Source organism: Petaurus breviceps, unplaced genomic scaffold (genome assembly GCF_028583685.1).
Source record: "Petaurus breviceps papuanus isolate PSGF00001 unplaced genomic scaffold, PetGlider_PUasm1.0 458, whole genome shotgun sequence".
Lineage (NCBI taxonomy): Eukaryota > Metazoa > Chordata > Mammalia > Diprotodontia > Petauridae > Petaurus > Petaurus breviceps.
In genome coordinates, this window is record NW_027186345.1 from 1,124,089 (window position 1) to 1,144,535 (window position 20,447).

At 38.8% G+C, this 20,447-nt stretch overlaps 1 long non-coding RNA gene across 1 annotated transcript in view; it reads right to left on the bottom strand.

The window, feature by feature from the left end:
- Positions 1-20,447, bottom strand: part of LOC138171718 (uncharacterized) — a 66,573-nt gene that overhangs the window by 31,671 nt on the left and 14,455 nt on the right. Inside the window, exon 2 of the long non-coding RNA XR_011170957.1 lies at positions 1,048-1,161. This is a non-coding gene — a long non-coding RNA (uncharacterized lncRNA). The remainder of the gene's footprint in view (positions 1-1,047; positions 1,162-20,447) is intronic.

The following is a 20,447-nucleotide window of genomic DNA, read 5'->3' on the forward strand; positions in this document are numbered from 1 at the left end:
CATTATCTTAATTTTCTATTTGTATCCCCAGTACTGAAGGTATATTTTAGTGTAATGGTTATGGGGATTTGAAAATATTCCCTGCCCTTTGTAATGACAAGCAAATGAGTACTTAGCACCTTGTTTCAAATTGAGCTTTCTGCTTGATTAAATCAGGCCTTTGTTGGGAAGCAGAACTTGTGAATCCCACAGTGGGAGGAACTTGCTGATACAACAGGAAGGGGTGGAACAGGATGGAGATAATAATCATATACAAGAAGAAAACCAAGCTGAGAGAGCAAGAACTGTTGGAAGCAAGTAGCATGGAGGCTGAGGAGCTACCATGAGTGAGAGAAGGGCATTCTTACTTGAGGGAGTCTGTTTTGTTTTGAAAGACTGATGGAGGGAAGGTTTGGGAAGGCTTGGGAATGTGGGTGTTCACTGAATTTGTTATGTGTACCAACTTTGTGGTTACTGTAATGAATTTAACTTTCTGGTTTTGGGACTTGGTTTTCTGGTATTTGAATAGGTGCTTTGGTTCTGTCCTCTATGTGGAGAGCCTATTACATTTTGTGGTTCACAACTATACCAGCATATTCATAGTTGCCATGGTGTACAGCCCTGCAGGAGCAGCTTTCCAGAGGACTGCTACTGTGAATAGTTTTCAAGATTCTAATTACACAGTATAGTGAATACTCTATTAATTCCATAATAAATCAGAGCAAACCATTCACAGAAAATCAAGGTACAGCATTCACAATGTTACAACTTATCACAGAAAATGGCCACATAGTTTTCACCACAATGGTCACAAAGTTTTGAACAAAGAACATTCATTTAGTAACTCAATCATTCAATCATTCTTCATCATTCACTATTCAATCATCACAAAATATACAGATCCTCCACCCCTAGCTCACTAGTAAATTACAATTTCTCAGCCAGTGTACAGTATCTAAGTAAAGTCTTCTTTCAGCTTAACTCGGGGTAATCTCTGATTCCCTGGATCCCCTTCTATGGTCCTAGGTCCTACCTGGATTCACCAAATCACCTGATTTCAAAAGTCACCTGAGTTCAAAGGCAGATAGCTCCCAGGTCTTTGTCCAGCTCTCTGTGCAGTTCCTGCTCCATATTGGAGCTCACAGTGTCCAGTCCATCTCAAATCCTTTACAATCTCTGTTCCTGGGAAGACAAGATTTAACAAAGCCACAAACAGATTCAAACAAAGTACCAGCATCACAATCATACTTCCTCAGTCTTCAGCAGCTCCAGCTAGCCCTCAGAAATCCTCAGCAACTTCTCAGCAGCTCTGGCTGGTCCTTGGAAATCATTAGCAGCCTCACCATCTCTGGCTGGCCCTTAGCTCTGACTGGCTCTCAGAAATCCTCAGCAGCTTTCTGGCTGGCCCTCAGACTCAGCAGAAGTTTCACCTGGTTCTCAAAATCAAAATCACTCCACCCAGGTTTTCAAAATCAAAATCATTCTCTCTAACCTGGGGGGGCGGGGCACCACTTTCCTCTTCAGCCTCCCTGGTGGCAGCAGCTTCTGCCTCCATGAAGCCTGTTCCAAGAAGATCTGTCTCTCCCTTTCTGGGCCTTTTCCTTATATATAGTATTGCCCCTCCCTGTTCATCCCCTTCCTGATACATCAGCAACAGGAGACAGGAGTTCATACCTTCTGTTTCTTTAACAGAGGATTAATCTGAGATAGGTGCTAAATACCTCTTAGCTTAGAGATACAAAAGGAATTTCAAATCTCATTACTGTTACACATGCACACTGTGAATATTGTATTGGTATTACATGTAGTCACTTAATACATGCTTTTTCACTCAATCATTCATTACTCCCTCTGGTTATACCTCAGAATGGTAAGGAATAACCAGTTTACAATAGATGGATGAAAATATTAATACTATTCTATTCTATTTCCTATGTCACCTACCAACTTTCTGATCATTTGTCTTTCAAGGAATCCTGATAGTGGGGTGTCCTGGCCAACGAACAGAAGGATGTTGGTTTTTGAGGTCGGTATACACCCTGTCACAAATTAATAAATTCATTCTGGCTTTCAAAAAAGTTTTTTACATCTGTCATAAATTATTCTTACTTGGCCTACAGTGGTTTCTGTGATGACCACTTCCTTTTCTGTGTGCTCACAAACCAACCATATATTCTAAATTGTGAGAGAAATCAATGTAGAGCTCACCCACCTATTGTTCGCAAAACAGACCGCCTTCTTCCACATTTTAAAAACCAGAACATTTTATCATCTACCGTCTCAGTACATTTCTCCTATTCTAAACATTCCATTGAGGGTCACTGTTAGTTCTGATAAAAGTGAATGTTGAAAACTATCTTTTTTGGGGGGGCGTGGGGGAAGCAAGGCAATTGGGGTTAAGTAACTTGCCCAAGGTCACACAGCTAGTAAGTATGTCAAGTATCCAAGGCCAGATTTGAACTCAGGTCCTCTTGACTACAGGACCAGTGCTCTATTCACTGCACCACCTAGCTGCCCCCATTACTTGCTGTTTTGATGACTCCTCTTTCCTTCTGGTGAGTTTTATTGAAAAAGGGCTTCCCGCTCCTTATGGATGTTGTGGATACACTTCCTGTGCCTTTGACCTCAAGCATTTCAAGTCAATTCAATTAAAAAAAAAATGGAGCAATCACTTTCTTTGTGTAAGGCTCTCTTCTAGGTACTGAGAACACAAAAATAGATAGGACACTGGGAAATTGAGGAGAGAGCAATCCCCTGATTACTTTCTTACTCTCCCTTGAGGGGTGGACTGGTTAGGGAAAACTTATTAGAGGGGAAGGAGGCCTACAATTTGAGCTCCAAAGCAAGGAAGGGATATCAGTAGATGAGAGGGGAGTTAAGGGGAAAAGTACATTCCAGACATATAGATGGGAGAGGTCAAAGCAAGAATGGGGCAAGGAGCAAAGTAGTCTAGTTTATCCAAAAGTCATAGAATGTAAAGGGGAACAGAATTGGATAAAGATGCCCCAGTGTAATTATATCATAGGTTTAGAGCTGTAGGAGAACTTAGATGCTATCTAGTCCTAATTCTCTCATTTTGCAGATAAGGAAACTGAGGCCTAGAAGGACCTAAGTGACCTGCCCAAGGGCACACAATTAGTAAGGGATAGGGCTAGGATTTGAACACAGGTTCTCTGACTCCAAATCTAGCTCACTTTCCACTGTTGGACCTGCCTTTCCTGACCAGACTGTGGAGAACCTTGAATGCAGGAATTAGGAGCATATGCTTTATTCTATTGGCAATGGAGAGTCACCAAATAAATGTTTTATAGTAGAGTCATGATAATCAGAGTCATGCATTAGTTAAGATTACTCTGGCAGGAGTGTAGAGGTTGAACTGGAAAAAGGATAGACTAGAGGCAAAAAGCAAAACCAAAGAAGACATTATAATAGGCTAGATGAGAAGAGATAAAAGCTTGGATATAGCATTGTTGCAGTAGAATTGAAAAGGAGACAGATGTGACGGATATTCAGGAAGCAGAAATGACAAGATTTGCTTATTCACAAATTAGAGGTAAAGGAAAGCAAAGAATTTTAAAAATACTAATACTGCAAGGTTATAATCTAGATGATTAGTGGGGTGAGGGTTGATGGTGACACTAATAGAAATAGAAAATTTTGAGAAGATTTAAGAGCAAATAGAATAAGTTTAGTTTTGGATATGTTGAGTTGGGGGGGGTGACAATGAGATATACAGGTGGAAATATGCAACAGGCAATTGTGAGGTCAAAAAAGGAACGAATATAAAGAGATAATAGAAGAGGACTCAGGACAAAGTTAGGCTGCACCAAAAATGTAGGTGTTGGTGAACTACCATTAACTTAGTGTTTAACAATGCCAGGCACAGTGCTATGCACTAGGTATAGAAAAAAAGGGAAGGTATGGGAGGATGAAGAAGAGGAGGAGGAAAAGGAGGAGGAGAAAGAAGAAAATAGCTAACAAGATAAAAAGGATTGACCAGAGGGGTATAAAGGAACTCATGAGAATGCAGTATCCTGAACCCCAAAAGAGGAAAAGGAAGGAGAGAGTAGTCAACAGTGTTAAATGATGATGAGTATTACGTTGCCCCTTCTCTTCAAACACTCTCCTTTGGAAATAGAAACCTTCTATCAAGCTCAGCTGTGCCCAAAATTCAACTATGCTGAACTACAAAGAATTGGATCTTTTAGCTTTCATCACTATTTATTCTGTGCTGGTGTATACTTGGTGGGGAGAGGGAGGTGAGGAAGGGAGGGATGCTACTAGAAACCAGGCCACAAGCCCTACCCATGCACACACCCACACCCACACCATGATGTCTATATAGGGTAAAGAACTCCATGATAAGTCCTGTTGTAATGAGGGCTCCTTGGTTCTGTATGTATTATTCTGTATTTGTGGTAGGATGGGAATTGACTTAAACATGGTACAGCAGGCAACAACTCACAAGGGAATTTTCCTTGAGACATAGGTGAGCCCTTGGAAGGAAGGATGGGCATCTGCAAGAGAAGGGCCTCTCCTATGGGCATATAGTGACTGCTCTGCCTGCCCCTCAACTATGTACCAGCCCTGGTAGAATGAACATTTCTCTTCCTGTAGGTTGCTTCTGCTAAAGGCTATTGGGCATGTTTTCACAGAAAAACTTCCATAATTCTCACACATGATTGTGAATGTTTTAATAAGATCTTAAATGCTTTCATGCAGCAGAACGGGACAAATTTTGAATCTTTGTTGATGACAATATTATAGTTTTCTGAGGATTTCTCATCTCCTGTTAGACTCAAATGCCTATGGGGTCAGGAACTGCATCTTTCCTAAACTTGGTATCTCCTGTAGTTCCTTACATGGTATTTTGTGTATACTAATCCATTTTTTGTTGAATTGAGTTGAATTAGATTGAATTCTTCCTTTGACTTTGGTATTTCTGTTAGTGGCACCATCCCTCCCAAACCTAAAGCCTTGATTCTGCATTTGGTTCTTCCTTTTTTTCAATTTCTATAAAGCAAGCAGTTGCCAAGTCCTATCAAGTCTATCCATAGGACAGCTCTCCTCACCACGTGCTTTCAAACATTTGAGGTCAGTTCCTTGTAAGCACCATATAGTCTATTGCAATTGCCTTCCCATTGGTCTTCCTGCTTCCATGTTGTTCAGCCTCCAGTTTATTTTTCACACAGAAACCAGGCATTTCTCTTCCACATAGATCTTGTTCCTGTTGCTGATTCCCATTCAAAACTATTTAGTGACTTTCTACTGCAGTAAAGTTTAAATTTCTTTTGACCTAATTTGAATTCAAGTTCCTCTGCAATGTGTTAGTTATTCTAGTCTTCCCCCTCCTTCATATTCTGAGCCACATACATTTTTATTTCAACTAATGGATTTTTTCCATCTTCTACATATACCATGCATTTTTGGGGGGGAGTGGGAAAGACAGGGTTTAAGTGACTTGCCCAAGGTCACATGGCTAGTAAGTGTTAAGTGTCGGAGGCCACATTTGAACTCAGGTCCTCCTAACTCCACCGCCGGTGCTCTATTCACTGTGCCACCTAGCCATCCCTGCTCACACTTTTTCCTCTGCTTTCAAATGCCTCATCTCCATTCAAGTCCCATCAGTATAGTTTATAATAATAATAATAGCTAATATCTATATAGCACTTCTAGAGTTACAAAGCACTTTATGTATATCATATTGGCTCCTCAAAACAACCCTGTGAGGTAGGTGGTATTATTACCTCTATTTTACAGATGAGAAAACTAAGGCTGAAAGACGTAAAATGCCTTGCTCAGTTTCACATAGTTAAGGAAGTATCTAAGGCATCTCAGGTCTTCCTGAATCCAAGGCCAGCACTCTATCCAAGAAGCCACCCAACTGCCTCTCTGTTAGAGCCTATTTCAAATGTCATCAACTGCAGAGTCTTCTCTAACTTCCCTAGTTGGTAATAACTCTGGGTAGGAACATAGATTTGGAGCTAGAAGGGAGCCTAGAATTCATGTGGTCCAACTCTTCATTTTATGGATGAAGAACTAAGGCCCACAGAACTTAAATGACTTGCCAAAGATGTCACACATTGTAGGCATCAGAAGCTTGTACTCTCTCCACTGTACCATAATATCTCCCTCTCTCCAGTCCTTACCCCTCCCCACATCCCTTTAGACTGGAGATAGTGCTATATGTATATATGTGAGCAATATGTATGTATGTGTTATAGCTATTTGCATAGGCAGGTACCATATCTCCCTACTAGAGTACAAGGCCTATAATGGCTAGGATGGGTCAGAGCAGATCACAACCTACCCATATAAGCTTATCTTCAATGATCCTTGCCTATATATTTCCATAAAATCAAAAACTTTCACCCAATCAAGTTCCAGAACTCATAGATTTTCTTCCTCCTTAGGTAAAACAGTAGCATTGAAGAAAACTTGCTTTGTCGATAGATTTCACGACCTGATGTTAGATACAGCTAAGAAAGATAAGCTATAGGTATCCATAATCTACCTGACTACAAACAAAAGTTTCATCGATACCTAATATGAATTCTCATAGAACCACTATCGAAAAAGTACAAAGAAAAGTGGGAAAAGTGAGGACGCACAACCAAAGTATCCTAATGGGTGTATGTCTCATTTTCAACAGTGGAGATGTCAGGAAGGTCCATGCAGATTGTGAATAAGTCATATTTTGAATTGGACTGAGCATTTTAAGTGTATTAGGAAAATAGGTCGGGCGAAGGAATTTTAATGGTGAATTAAATAATCCATTCTTGAAGTATCCATTTGGAAAGTTCTTATTTTCATGGAATCTTTTTTGTTTTTCTTTTTTAAAGCAAGGAATACCTGCACAGTCTTGTTTTCCCCGAGCACTCAAGGGCTACAGAAGGTACTCATTATTGCCTTTAGGCGCAATTCTTTAATACAAGCACCAGAGGGCACCAGTTCCTAACATTTTATAGGAACTGCATCAGACCTATCCTCGATTGCTCAAACATATTTTGAATAAGCCATCAGCTTGGGATAGAAGGATCATAGATCTTTTGAGCTGGAAGAGGCTTTAGAGATGATCAAATCCTTCATTTTTTTTTTCAAATCCTTCATTTTACAAATAAGGAAACTGAGGTTCACAAAGATTCATAAAAAATAAATGATTTGCCCTAGGTCAACAGGTAATAAATGACTGAGCAGGGATTGAATTCAGTTTCTCTTGAATCTAATCTAAAATGTTTTGCCTTATACCATACTACATGTGGAGTCTTATCTGGTTGCATAGCTGCCTATTGTATTTTTGTCCCCTGCAAATAAAGTTTTCCTGGCAGGAAATATCTTATGGGTAGAGTGGTAGGAGTTAGTGTATAAGTCAGGAGAGACTGGAGTTCAAATCACAACTCTGATATTTACTAATTGCATAAGCTAAGTAAGTCATTGAATCTCAGTTTTTTCCAGTGTAAAATAAGATAACATCTCTAGTACCTCCATCAAGTCAGTCTTAAAGCATTACTAAAAATGATTGTAATAAAAGTGAGATTTACGTAGTGCTTCACATATATTGTCTTTTTAGTCTGAAAGTTTACCTCAGCCAATGATGTACTGGTAAATGTTTAACAGCTGACTTTCTGAATTTAAATTTAATCTGCATTATTAACCTTTCTTTTTTTTTTCTTCCAAGTTTCCTTTTCTTTTTTTAATTAATTAATTTATTTTTAGTTTTCAATATTCATTTTTACAAGATTTTGAGTTACAAATTTTTCTCCCCATCTTTCTCCAACTCCTATCCCAAAATAGCAAGACTACTAAATACCCCTTCCCCCAATCTGTTCTCTCTTATATCCTCCCCCATCCTCCCCTAGCTTTCTAGTAGGACAAGATATATTTCTATACCCCAGTGCCTGTATATCTTATTTCCCAGTTACATGTAAAAAACAATTTTTTTTTAACATTTGTTTTTGAAACTTTAGGTTCCATGGTCTTTCCCTTCTTCCCTCCTCACCCACCCCCACTGGGAAGACAAGCAATTCAACATAGGTTGTGCATGTGTAGTTACACAAAACATTTCCATAGTAGTTATACTGTGAAAGACTAACTATAATTCCCTCCATCCTATCCCGCCCCCCCACTTATTCTGTTTTCTACTTTGGCCCTGTCCCTTTTCAAAAGTTCTTGCTTCTAACTACCCTCTCCCCCAAACTGCCCTCCCTTCTATCATCTCCCCTCTTATCCCCTTCCCCCCTGCTTTCCTGTAGGGTAAGATACCCAATTGAATGTGTATATTATTCCCTCCTTAAGCCAAATCCAATGAGAGTAAGGCTGACCCATTCCCTTTTACCTTCCTGCTCTTCCCCTCCTTTGTAAAAGTGTTCTCTTGCCTCTTTTATATGAGATAATTTACCCTAATCTATCTCCACCTTTCTCCTTCTCCTAATATATTCCTCTCTTACCTCTTAATTTTATTTTTTAGATATCATCCCTTCATATTCAACTCATCTTGTGCCCTCTGTCACATATATGTACACACTCATATATATTTATACACATATATACCTTCTTAATATATATGTATACATGTATACATATATATTCCCTTCAACTATCCTCAAATTAAGAAAAGTCTCATGAGTTAACAATTATCTTTTTTCCATGTAGGAATGGAAATAGTTCAACTTTAATAAGTTCCTTATGAATTCTTTTTCCTGTTTACCTTCTCAGGCTTCTCTTGCTTCTTGTATTTGGAAGTCAAATTTTCTGTTCAGATCTGTTTTTTTCATCAAGAATGCTTGAAAGTTCTCTATTTCATTGAATGACCATATTTTCTCCTGAAGCATTATACTCAGTTTTGCTGGGTAGGTGATGCTTGGTTTTCTACCTAGCTCCTTTGACCTCTGGAATATCATAGTCTAAGCCCTTCAATCGTGATTGTGTTTCCACAGTGCTCAAATTGTTTCTTCCTGACTGCTTGTAATATTTTCTCCTTGACCAGGCAACTCTGGAATTTGGCTATGATATTCCTAGGAGTTTTCTTTTTAGGATCTTTTTCAACAGGTGATCTGTGAATTCAGAGGGGTTGGCTTCCAGAATTCCATGGACTCTACCCATGGACTTCCCACCCTGGGAAATTCATTCCACTCCTGAGAAGTTCACTCTATTCTGTACGTCACACGCTGGATCTACTATCTCCCTCAGAAGCCTTTTTCTCTTATTGGTTGGTTCTTCCCAGAACCTCCATTTCAGAGAAAGTATCCGGGCTTCATTCCTCTCCAAGCTCCAATATTGACTCTCCAAGAATTTTTCTACCATACTTCCATGGGTCCAATCTCCCCATCCTGCTTTTTAGCTTCCTTTTCTGTGTTGTTGTAATGGGAATGCAAATTTGGAAGATCTTCCCTGCCCCTAGGCTAAAATGCACCTGAAGCCTGGGGAGGGAGGCTTGTTTTTCAGTAGATACTTCTTGATTGGCCAGTGAGTCAATAAGGTTGTTATATTCTCTGAGCCAGGAGAAGGCTATATAAGCCCTGATGTGTAGCTTTGTTTTGGGACTCACTTTGAGAAGTGTTCTGTGATTTGATCTGAATTCTGGGAAGCCGTTATTGAGAGTCCCCCGGCTTTGAAAAACCCAGAATGTGGAAACCCAGATGTTGACTGGGTATGGATGTAATGGTTGGACAGTTTGGAAATCTGTCTACTTGATCTGTTTCTGTCTTGATAATTCTGCCTGTATGCTTTGAAGTTCGGGGTGCTGACCTTTTTCCCCTGAACAAGGTAAACGATATATATCTGACTGATTAAAGTAAGCTTGTTAACCCATTTTGAGTTGCTTTCCTTTATCAAAGCAGATCCAAGAACCTGTGGTGGCGGCAAACCCTGAGGACGCTTGGGGTGCTTGCTGCTACAGTTGTCTTTCCTCATTAGAATATAATCTCTTTGGGGGCAGGGCCTGGTTTTTTTTTTCTGCTTCTATTTGTATTCCCAGGACTCAGCACAATATCAGCCGTGTAATAAGTACTTAATAAATGCTTGATGACTTGACTTTCAAGTCTCCCTCATAATAATAAACAGGATGGGGGACATGCTGCTGAGATTAATGAGATTAACTGATTTTTAATTAAACTAATATCAGTATTCACATCTACAAAGCAAGAAAGTAAAGCTGCTCTGAGTAGGTCAAATTACTTGACCCCAAAACAGTAGTCTTAAACTGTTCCACAGATTAAAAATCAAGGCAAGTTTTAAAATATGTATATTATAACATATATATTTATGTTTTATATATATATATAATTTATACTATTTAAAGGAAATTTACATTTTCCTTGCCCCCATCTAGAGTCTGGGATGATAGTATAAAGAGGGTATAGAGTATAGTGTCTCTAATGATGGCATATTCATTTAGTAATTAGCTGAAATTTTTACCCTAAAAGCTCAAAATTCAACTTGAACCACCAGTTCATTTTATTTCTTAATATTAGAAGTGAGATTTTTTGTTCTGGTTGTTTTGCATAGTGAAATCAATTTGAGCAATCTACTTTCTGTGAAACATGTGCAATATTTCCTATTCCAGCAAATTAGAGAACTAGATCTTTTTTTTTTTAAAGCTGTTTAACCCAAACTAAGCCAAATTCACTCTAGGTTGTTAATTTAGTGCCCTTTCTTCTATTCCTTTCTTTCCTTCCTCCTCATTAATTATATGAATCAATCTACATTTATATATATACATAATCAAAATACATTTATACTAGATAAATGTATAAATAAATAAGTGATAAAATGAAAGACAACACAGTTCCTACCCTCCAAAGACTTTGAAGCATTTGACTTAAGCCACTCCTTAACCAACATCATCTTCTTGAAGTAGATCACTAAAGAAGGGAAAGATAGCCATTGGAATTTAAATAAGATTTTGTCAATTTGTTGTCTTTTTTGTGAACAAAGATGCCCACTACAATCTGACTAAGGGGCATAAATTTTCAACTAGGTGGCTTAGTGGATAGAGCTCTGGGCCTGAAGTTAGGAAGTCAGTCATTTTTTCAGTCATGTCTGACTCTCCATGATATCATTTGGGGTTTTATTGGCAAAGATACTAGACTAGTTTGCTATTTCCTTCTCCAGCTCATTTGACAGATGAGGAAACTAAGGCAAACAATTAAATGCCTTGACCAGGGTCATGAAGCTAATAAGTGTCTGAGGCCAGATTTGAAGTTAGGAAGGTGAGTCTTCCTAACTTCAGACCCAGCACTCTATCCACTGTGCCACCTAGCTGCCTCAAGTCAGGGAGTCGGGAAGACCTGAGTTCGAATTTGACCTCAGACACTTACTGTTTGCTTTAATTAACTGGAGAGGGAAATGGTAAATCACTCCATTATCTTTGCCAAAACTCCATGGACAGCATGAAGGTCATGAAGAGTTGGACATGACTGAACAACAACAACATCAAAATGTTTGAGTAGTAACACTTTGTGGTTGATCATAGCATGGTGCCAAGACCAAGAGTGTGAACTTACTTAGGGACCATTCCTGCTCCACGGCCATAGTATACACCTTCACCCTAGCCAGTGGTCTTGCAAATGTGTACATTGGCCTCAAGAGGGACTATGAAGGAGAATGGGGAGGAATGAATTAAAAATTCATGTCTCATTCATGGTGGCTATGCAGCATCAATTTGGTTTGTAATTGGACTATAGGGCAATGAGAATATGACTTTCCTGAAAATAAATATGATGACTCTATATGATTCCATGCATATGGAAGACTTCTTCAACATTTTAATGATCCATGATCTCATCAATTTGGGTACAATTTGTAACTCTCCCCATACCTTCTCATACTGAGTGATTCATGTTCATGTCCTCCCATAAATCTCCATAAAGGTCCACCCCATTACTGGGGGCCTTCTTCCATAGTCCTCAGTATCATGTGGCTATAAATGGTGTATAAGACTTGCCCATATCTTTATCCCTTGGATCCTATATACATGGAAAGCAGCATATTTTGATCATTTTGGAAAAGAATTGAACTAAGGTGAAACTCCATGGACTTTGGGAATGAAACCATTAAATGAAAGGTGCAATAATCAAGGCATTAAGTGACTGGGCAGAATTTTCAGGGCTAAGTATAGACCTCTTGGAATAAGACAATTTGGGTAAGGGCAGAAGAGAGCTATGAGACTATGAGTTCTAGGCTGTCCTATCTTTTTATTTTAAAAAATACATACATATATACATACACACACACACACACACATATATAAGCTCCCTGACAAGAAGGCCATAAGACAATTGTCTGAATACCCTCTGGTATAGTCTAACATTGTTTTTAATAATAACAGCTTACATTTACATAGTACTTCATCATTTACAAAGAGATTTATGAATGCGGTTCTTTGCTTGGTCAGCCCTACCTATTCCCTTTAATTTAACTAACAAAGAGGCCATATTGAGTCATTCTGTCAGTTAAGGGCTTTTTTCCAAGATCTTGTAGTAACAATTTAGTTTCTCAACAATGTGGCAGAGAGTGCTAATGAATTGGATCAGATGGTGACCACCTGGATAGTAAGTGTTTTCTCCAAGGACACAGTAATCATCCTTTTCCTTGACTGATTCCTTTCTCATATTCCTCTCCTCCTCTACCTGTTCTCTAGGGTAATATTTACCTCTAGCCCCTAACCTGCCCTTCTGTGTATATGACCTATTAACCCTAGGCCTAGGCACTATGTATGTGTGTTTTCCTAGTTAGAGTTGCCCAGTTGGCCTTTTAAAAACTCTGTTAATGGACGAATATTCACTCTGGTGGGAAAATGTGGATTTAGTATTTTTCCTTTATCTTAAACATAAAACAAATTCTCTGATAGACAGGATAGATGGAAAAGTTAACAGTGAAATTTACTGAAAGAATCTGGTCTCTGAGACTACAAGTGGGTATTTGGAAGAAGAGGCATTTTTAGTTCACTAGGTCACATGTGGCACTGGTTCTGCCAAATGACCAAGAACTAAGTGACCATAGAGTATCTACAGAGAATGAAAGAGACCATATCTAGACCTATGGAAATGTATTTATCTTATGCATCATCTGTTTAGACATTGTGTTCTGTGCTTTTAAATAGATGGTACACTAATAGGAAAGAGACTAGAACAGAGAATAGCAGACTCTCTCAAGTCTCTGGGGAATCCGTGCATTTTCAGTATTTTTCTGGAATACAGAGGCTAATACAGAGTCTTGGTTGTCTAGTTGAGAAGAATCTCTTTTGATTTCAGGCCTGGAGAGGATATTATAGCACCATCATTTATAATTGCAAGATCTATCTTAAGGCAGGAGTGAGCCTGCATCCCCCCCCTCCCCCAAATCATATCATCTGAGCTACAGCCTATGAACAAATCCTTTGAACACATCCCATTGTCAGGCCTACTTCACTACTCATAAGAAACCTTCTTCAAGCCAGGGTCTTGTACTCAGGCCATCAGTGGCCTACCCTCATCTAGAAGATGTGTTTTTTATTAAAATACCATAGTCAAGTTATAATTGTTCCAAGTTAAAGCTCACCATGGGATGTTCAGGAGGAAAACCAAAAGTCCATTATTGCTGTTCAAATGGGCAATTTGTGGAGAATGTTAAGTAACGGCAATGAGGTCATGGTCATATAACATTTTTGCTTAAGTACACTATTTTTACCACTGACAATTTGTTTGGAAATGGTTCTGTGAGAGCTGCTAACAACATAACACTGCTTTACATGGTTCCCTTCACAGACAAGCCAGTAAAAATGTACCTGTGTAGTGTTGAGACCCATCTTACATATAGCATATGCAGTTGGCACAAGTTAATCAAGTCTAGTCTGGGTAGGACCAATGAAAAACTGTTAAGTAGATGAAATTCATCTTCCTCATTCATTGCCAATACTGACAGTTCAGTACACATACCCCAACCCCGTGACAAAGCCAATGTCCTCATTCTGCACTGGAGGCAAGCCAACACCCCCCCCCAAGATAGAAACCCATGTTTAGATCTTTCTTGAGCCTTGATCACTATACCCTTCCCATAATTAGAAATGATCTAGGTCCTATATATATATTAAATTATGGAATAAAAATTGGAGGGGAATGTTATCTGGTTCAACTTCCCATAAAATATATGAATCTTCTTTATAATATTCCAGATAAGTCATTTTTTAGTTTTATTTGTGATGAATAAAAAGTCCCAGAGACATAATTTCTAGGTACTTAATAATCAATTCATTAATTATGGCTAGCAAATAATCAATAGATTGAAGTCAGTGACTTTCTCTCATAAACCAAAGAGAATCATGGAGGCCACTCAACACTTATATACCCTTGAAAGAGTAGGTGTTCCTGACAGGTGGAAATCAACTCTGATTGGTTAACAATTAATGAGAGAATGAATATTATAATGAGAGGTGAGCTTATTCTAATGAGGGACTGGAGGATGTGACTTTGATTATGACACTCTTAGACAAAGAGACTAACTCTACACTCAGACCCCACCCCCCTTCCCCCCACCCCAGAAATCTAGACTTAAAGGAATCCATTCAGTCCTGCCTAAATAGGACACAATGAGCTGGAATTCACCTAGATTAGATTCTCTTCATGCTGTCTTCTAGTTGGGTGGGGTGACAAGATGGACCCAGAGGATTTGGGCAATCTCATCTATCAGCAATGTCCTTCACATAGACTGGACACTGAATGAGGAAATAGAAAGGGAAAAAAACCTGGATCTCTCCAATATTAATTGGTTGCTAATAATCATTTTTCTCATTTTCTTGAATACCTGTACTACTAAGGAACTCATTACATGAGACTCTTCAATTGTTATATAATGTTAATTGTTAGACATGTTGTCTATTAAACTAAAGTCTGTCTCCACATAACTTCTCAGTGCTACTAGAAGACATTTCATCCCTAGGATGGGGGAATCATGGAAACTGAACTGAACCTAGAATCAGAGATATGGGTTTAAGTCCCAGCTGTGACAGTTAATAGTTTGGTGACCTCAGGCAAGTCCACTTCCCAGAATCTAAGTTTCCATGTCTGTGAAATGGATTGTTTGGATAAAGTGATTTTAAAGCTCTTTTTCTACCTTAAATTTCTACGATTTCATTCATATAAGAACCTTTCAGAGATTTGAAGACTGCTATTATGTTCCCACCAAGTCTTCTCTTCTCCAGGCCAAACTTCCTAGCTCTTTCTACCATTCCTCATACAGCATTGTTTCCAGTCTCTTCTGAACATATTCAATATTATCAATGTCCCCAGAACCAAACCAAAGGCTCTGGGTGTAGCCTGACCAGTGCAGAGAACAACAGGATTATTCCTGCTCTTATTCTGTACTCTATACTTTAGTTTCTGCAACCCAAGGTAACTTAAATTTTCTGATAGCACATCACCCTATTGATTGAACTGTCTATTTGATAAGAAAGGCTAGTGTGATGACCTAATCCATACTAATGGGCATTAATGAGTTAACCTGTTAACCTTCCAAAGACATTTTAAATTGCATGTCTGTAGACTTAAAGAGGTTAATCTAAGGGCCATTAGGGGATTTAGATATTTTTAAAATCAAACTATGAAGAGAATCTTCTCTGACTGTGCAGAGAATTAGTCCCATCTAGATGACCACTGAAATGGGGGAATCTGGCATCAGCTATGCCAATCTCCATCAAAGCAAATGCTATTGACATCCCAAAAACTAGAACCACTCCCACTGCAGTGCACAAAATGATCTCTACATTCTCCCAGCACTGACCCTAGACTGGAGCATGTCTGGGGAAGCCTCTGGATCATAATTTGATTCAGGATCCCCAGACTCATGCAATATTTAACCCATACCTAGTGACAGATGAACACTGAGCTAAAGATTTCTCTGGAGCTGAGATTGATTAGGCAAGTAACTGTTGTTACAAATGTTTGAGGTCCAATAATGACTTTTTTCAAGCATCTCATCTGGGGATTGGATGACCTTTACAAAATAGTCTGGGCAAATCCTCTTAATGCCAGGCCACCGAGCACAGTTTCTACAGGCATCAGGCCAATTTTTTTTGTGTCAAGAAACGTACACAATGTATAGATTACCTCACAGGCAAAAGGTTAAAACCCCATTGCCTTCTGGGGATAGCCCTACCCCCAAAAGGGAAACGATTATCTGTAACACAAAGAAATACCAACAACTAAGGCACTTAGTATATTTTTTAATTTGCACAGCACCTCTCTCTAAGGTTATTCATTTTCTAGTTTCTACCCTGGCTCTTTTGTTACAACACACCTCTTGATTATTTCTACTTTTCCTCCTCTTTCTGCTCCTCTTCCTCTTCTTCCTCCTCCTTTTCCTTTTTTCTTCCTTCTTCCTTCTTTCCTTCCTTCCTCATTCCTTCCTCCTTCCTTCCTTCCTTCCTTCCTTCCTTCCTTCCTTCCTTCCTTCCTTCCTTCCTTCCTTCCTTCCTTCCTTCCTTCCTTCCTTCCTTCCTTTATTCTTTCCTTCCACCAGAACAATGAAACTGTCATTTCTTTGGTATAAGGAATTTCTCTTGCTATAGGAAGACCTTTGAGTCTTCATGAACTTTCTGGCAATGAAATACAGTCTGTCTCAAACTTGATGTAAAAAATAAACATCAATTATCTTTGTGAAAAGGAATCCTCCACTAAGGTAGCTTGACACTCTTTCTGCAACTTGTACAGTCTTAGAGATTTGCCTAGGATGTTGCCTAGGCTTGCACAGGGTCATATATCCAGTATGTGTTAGAGGCAGGACTTGCTAGCTGCCATTAGGAGATAACAAACAGAAGATTCAGTTGCTACCCCTAAGGAGCTTACAATCTAGCTGTACAATCCAAAACATACAACGTAAACAACTTAGTGAGAAAGTGATACATCTTGAAAACAAAATCCAGAATTGCTGAGGGACTGAAAGTCAGAAGGGTCATAGTTAGTCATTTTGATCCAGATTTTGAAGGATATTATGAACAAACTATTAAGTGGAAAGACAAATACAGGAGTTGAAGCTTAATTACTTTGGCAACATAATGAGAAAACAGAACTCATTGGAAAAGACCCTGATGTTAGGAAAAATTGAAGGCAAAAGGAGAAGAGAACAGCAGAAAATGAGAAGGATGGATATGTCATGGAAGCAATGAACATGAGCTTGGACAGAGAAATAGTGAAGGATAGAAGGGCCTAGGGTGCTATGGTCCATATGGTCATGAAGAGTTGGACACAACTGATTGCTGAACAACAACAACAAGAAAAAATGGATAGCAATCGATGGAGGGGAAGAAGGAGAACTTAGAAACTATATTACTAAGCTACAACTTCAGGGCAAGTACCATGACTTATCTAATTTTGTTTCTCCTTCAATGAACATGGTAGACACATAATAAATGATGACCATAATTGCATGTAAGCTGATAGTTGTGCTTATTTGTATAAGAGGAAGAGGCGAATTGTTTTTAGTAGATAATGTACTGAACTTGGCATTAGAAAGATCTGAGTTCAAAATCCATCTCTGACTTACTAGTTTTATGACCGTTCCCTATGACTTGCCCACAAAGTGAGGCAGAATAGTATGATGGAAAGAGCTTTGGCCCTGGAGTTAGGAGACCTCTAATGCTTACCTATATGACCTTAGACAAATAATTTAATCTTATTGACCCTCATCTGTAAAATGGGAGAGGAGGGGGGAGTTAGACTAGGAAACTTGTGAGGGCCCTGTAATCTTCAGTGCCTTCCTACATTGGTTCATATTCATTTAGAGCTAGAAAAAGAATTCACTTAAACAAAGGCCCGAAAGCAGGGTCTGAAAAAGTCCTAGGCTGGGAATGACAAAACTTTTCTTTACATACAACCCCAGCTATGTCTAGGCTAATTTGTTGCAAATGACTGCTCCTTTGCCTCCTTTCTTCTATTCCAATATGCCAGTCTTTCCCTCCTGGTATCAGAAATTATTTGGAAGCATTCCATTCTGATCTCAGCCTAACTTGCTTTTATTTGATATATGAACCAGGCCCCAATTGATCAGCCTAACAACTTACTAAAAAGATTTTATCTTTTTCCTTGGCATTTCCATCTCTAATTTATTGACACCCTACCCAGTCCCCAAACCTCATTTTTTTTGTGGTATTTGCAAAAGCTATTATGTTAATGATGGTTTTGCTTTAAACTTGGCTCTTTCTTCAAGGATACTTGATGCTTTTCATTTTTGTAAAGAAATCAACTGGCCTTGGGCTTCCTCACCTCAATGAGGAGTTTTAGAAAGCATTTCTCTTTCTCTAGATCAGGAAGCATTAAGCTAATAGTCTTATCACCTTCCTGTCCCCCACTGCAAGGTGTTGTTAGATTCCAGGATGCACTAAATCTCCAACATACCTCTTTGACTGATGTCTTCATCTTAATACAGAGATAACTGTAAAGCCTTTTGAATCTGAATGGTACATAGTTAAGTGAGCTTTTTCTGCCAAGAGGTTTCTCTCAAAATTCCTAACACTAACACAGAACACACCTAGAAATTGTTTAAGCTTGTCTCCAAATACCCATCATTCCTCCCACTTTTCTTCAGGTTAAATGAAAGCTTTTCCATTTTGTTTCCACTTAATTGAGCTCAATTTCCACCATTCCAGTCAATGCACACTTACCTTGGTTTTTTGTGACAAGTGATAAGCATCTACTCCTGCTAAGGACACCAACGTGAATAATTAGCACACACCTCTCTGTGGTTACCTGGCTTATTTATATTACTGATCAGAACCCTGGAGGCAGCCCTATCTCCATTGCCTCAGGTTTTATTTTATTTTTTCCCATATGGGAAAAAGGAATCATTTATTCACAAGGGTTTATTAACTGGAAAGACCTATAGCAATAGGACCTAAAATAAAGCTTTCTCATAGAGCTTTTAAAAATTGGCATCATACAATGTATCATAAAATAGATTGTGGAGCAGAATACCAGCTTCTTTCATTGCTATCAATTTGAAAAGGAAACTTTCAAAGTTTTGTCTTGGTCTTATTTCCTGAAAAACATTCAAGATTAGGCCTTCCTTACCAAAAAGTGACATGCCAACAGTCAATGAAATAATTCAAATATAAAAACAATTAGTACCATGTTTCCCCAATAATAAGACACTGTCTTATTAATTTTTTGAACAGAAAAACACCAGAGGGCTTATTTTCAGGGGAGGGCTTATTTTAATGAACATTGACAGCAATTTTAATAAACAGGTAAATGTGAACAAAAAATGTACCTTTATTCAATAAGCAAATCACTGGGGAAGAACAGGATGACGCGCTCACTGCTGCAGCTCTGATTGGATGAAGCTTGGAGCACGGCGTGCATTTCACCCGGGGGAGGGGGACGGTGCATACAGAGGGTACCGTAATGTAGCGTGTAGCGCAGGGGATCACCTTCACTGCAGTAGCAATCTCAATAGGGCTTATTTTCGGGGAAGGGCTTATTTTAGAGGAATCTTACACAGTAAGGGGAGGGCTTATTTTTGGGATAGGTCTTATTATCGGGGAAACATGGTATAGTACCTGGCTCAGAGTAGACATTTAGTAAAGGCTTATTCTCTTCCTTTTCCTTTCCTTTCCTTCTGTCCTGAATAGAAAATAATATGAAGAACTCACTTATTGTTACTATAGTAATTAGATCCAGATAAGCTATATGATAATAATAATAGTCACTATTTATATTGCATTTTAAAGTTTGCAAACCACTTTACAGATATTATCTCATTTTATCCTATAAAATCCCTTGGAGTTAGATGCTGTTACTATCTCCATTTTACAGATAAGGAAACTCAAAAAGATAAAGGTTGAGTGTCTTTGCCAGCATCATATAGTTAGTGTGCATCTAAGGACAGATTAGAACTCAACTCTTCTGACTCCAGATCCAGTATGCTATTCACTTCATCAAATGGATGAACTCTGCCTAAGTCTTTAAGCAGAATTTTTCATGACCCTTTTTTTTTTTTTTAAAGCAATCGGGGTTAAGTAACTTGCTCAAGGTTACACAGCCAGTTATTTCTGGGTGTGGTGCTGAGTATCTGAGCCCGGATTTCATCCAGGTCATCCTGACACTGGAGCCGGTGCTCTTACTCGCTGAGCCACCTGGCCACCCCTAAGCAATTGGGGTTAAGTAACTTGCTCAAGGTTACACGGCCAGGTGTTTCTGGGTGAGTGCTAAGTGTCTGAGCCCGGGATTTGATCTCCAGGTCTTCTCAACACTGGAGCCTGTGCTCTTACTCGCTGTGCTACTTGGCCGCCCCATTTCATGACCCTTTGTAAAGAAACCAGTTACCCTCCAGAATTTTGAAAAAAGAGAGAGAACATATTTTTTCTTAATAATCTACTACTTTTTCTCCATAGAAATTAGATTACAAAGAAAAATTCTCAGCAAAATACTTAGTCTGTCTTCTTTGGCAATTACTAAACTTTCTTCCATTTGGGGCTCTACTCTTTAAAAATTTTGGAG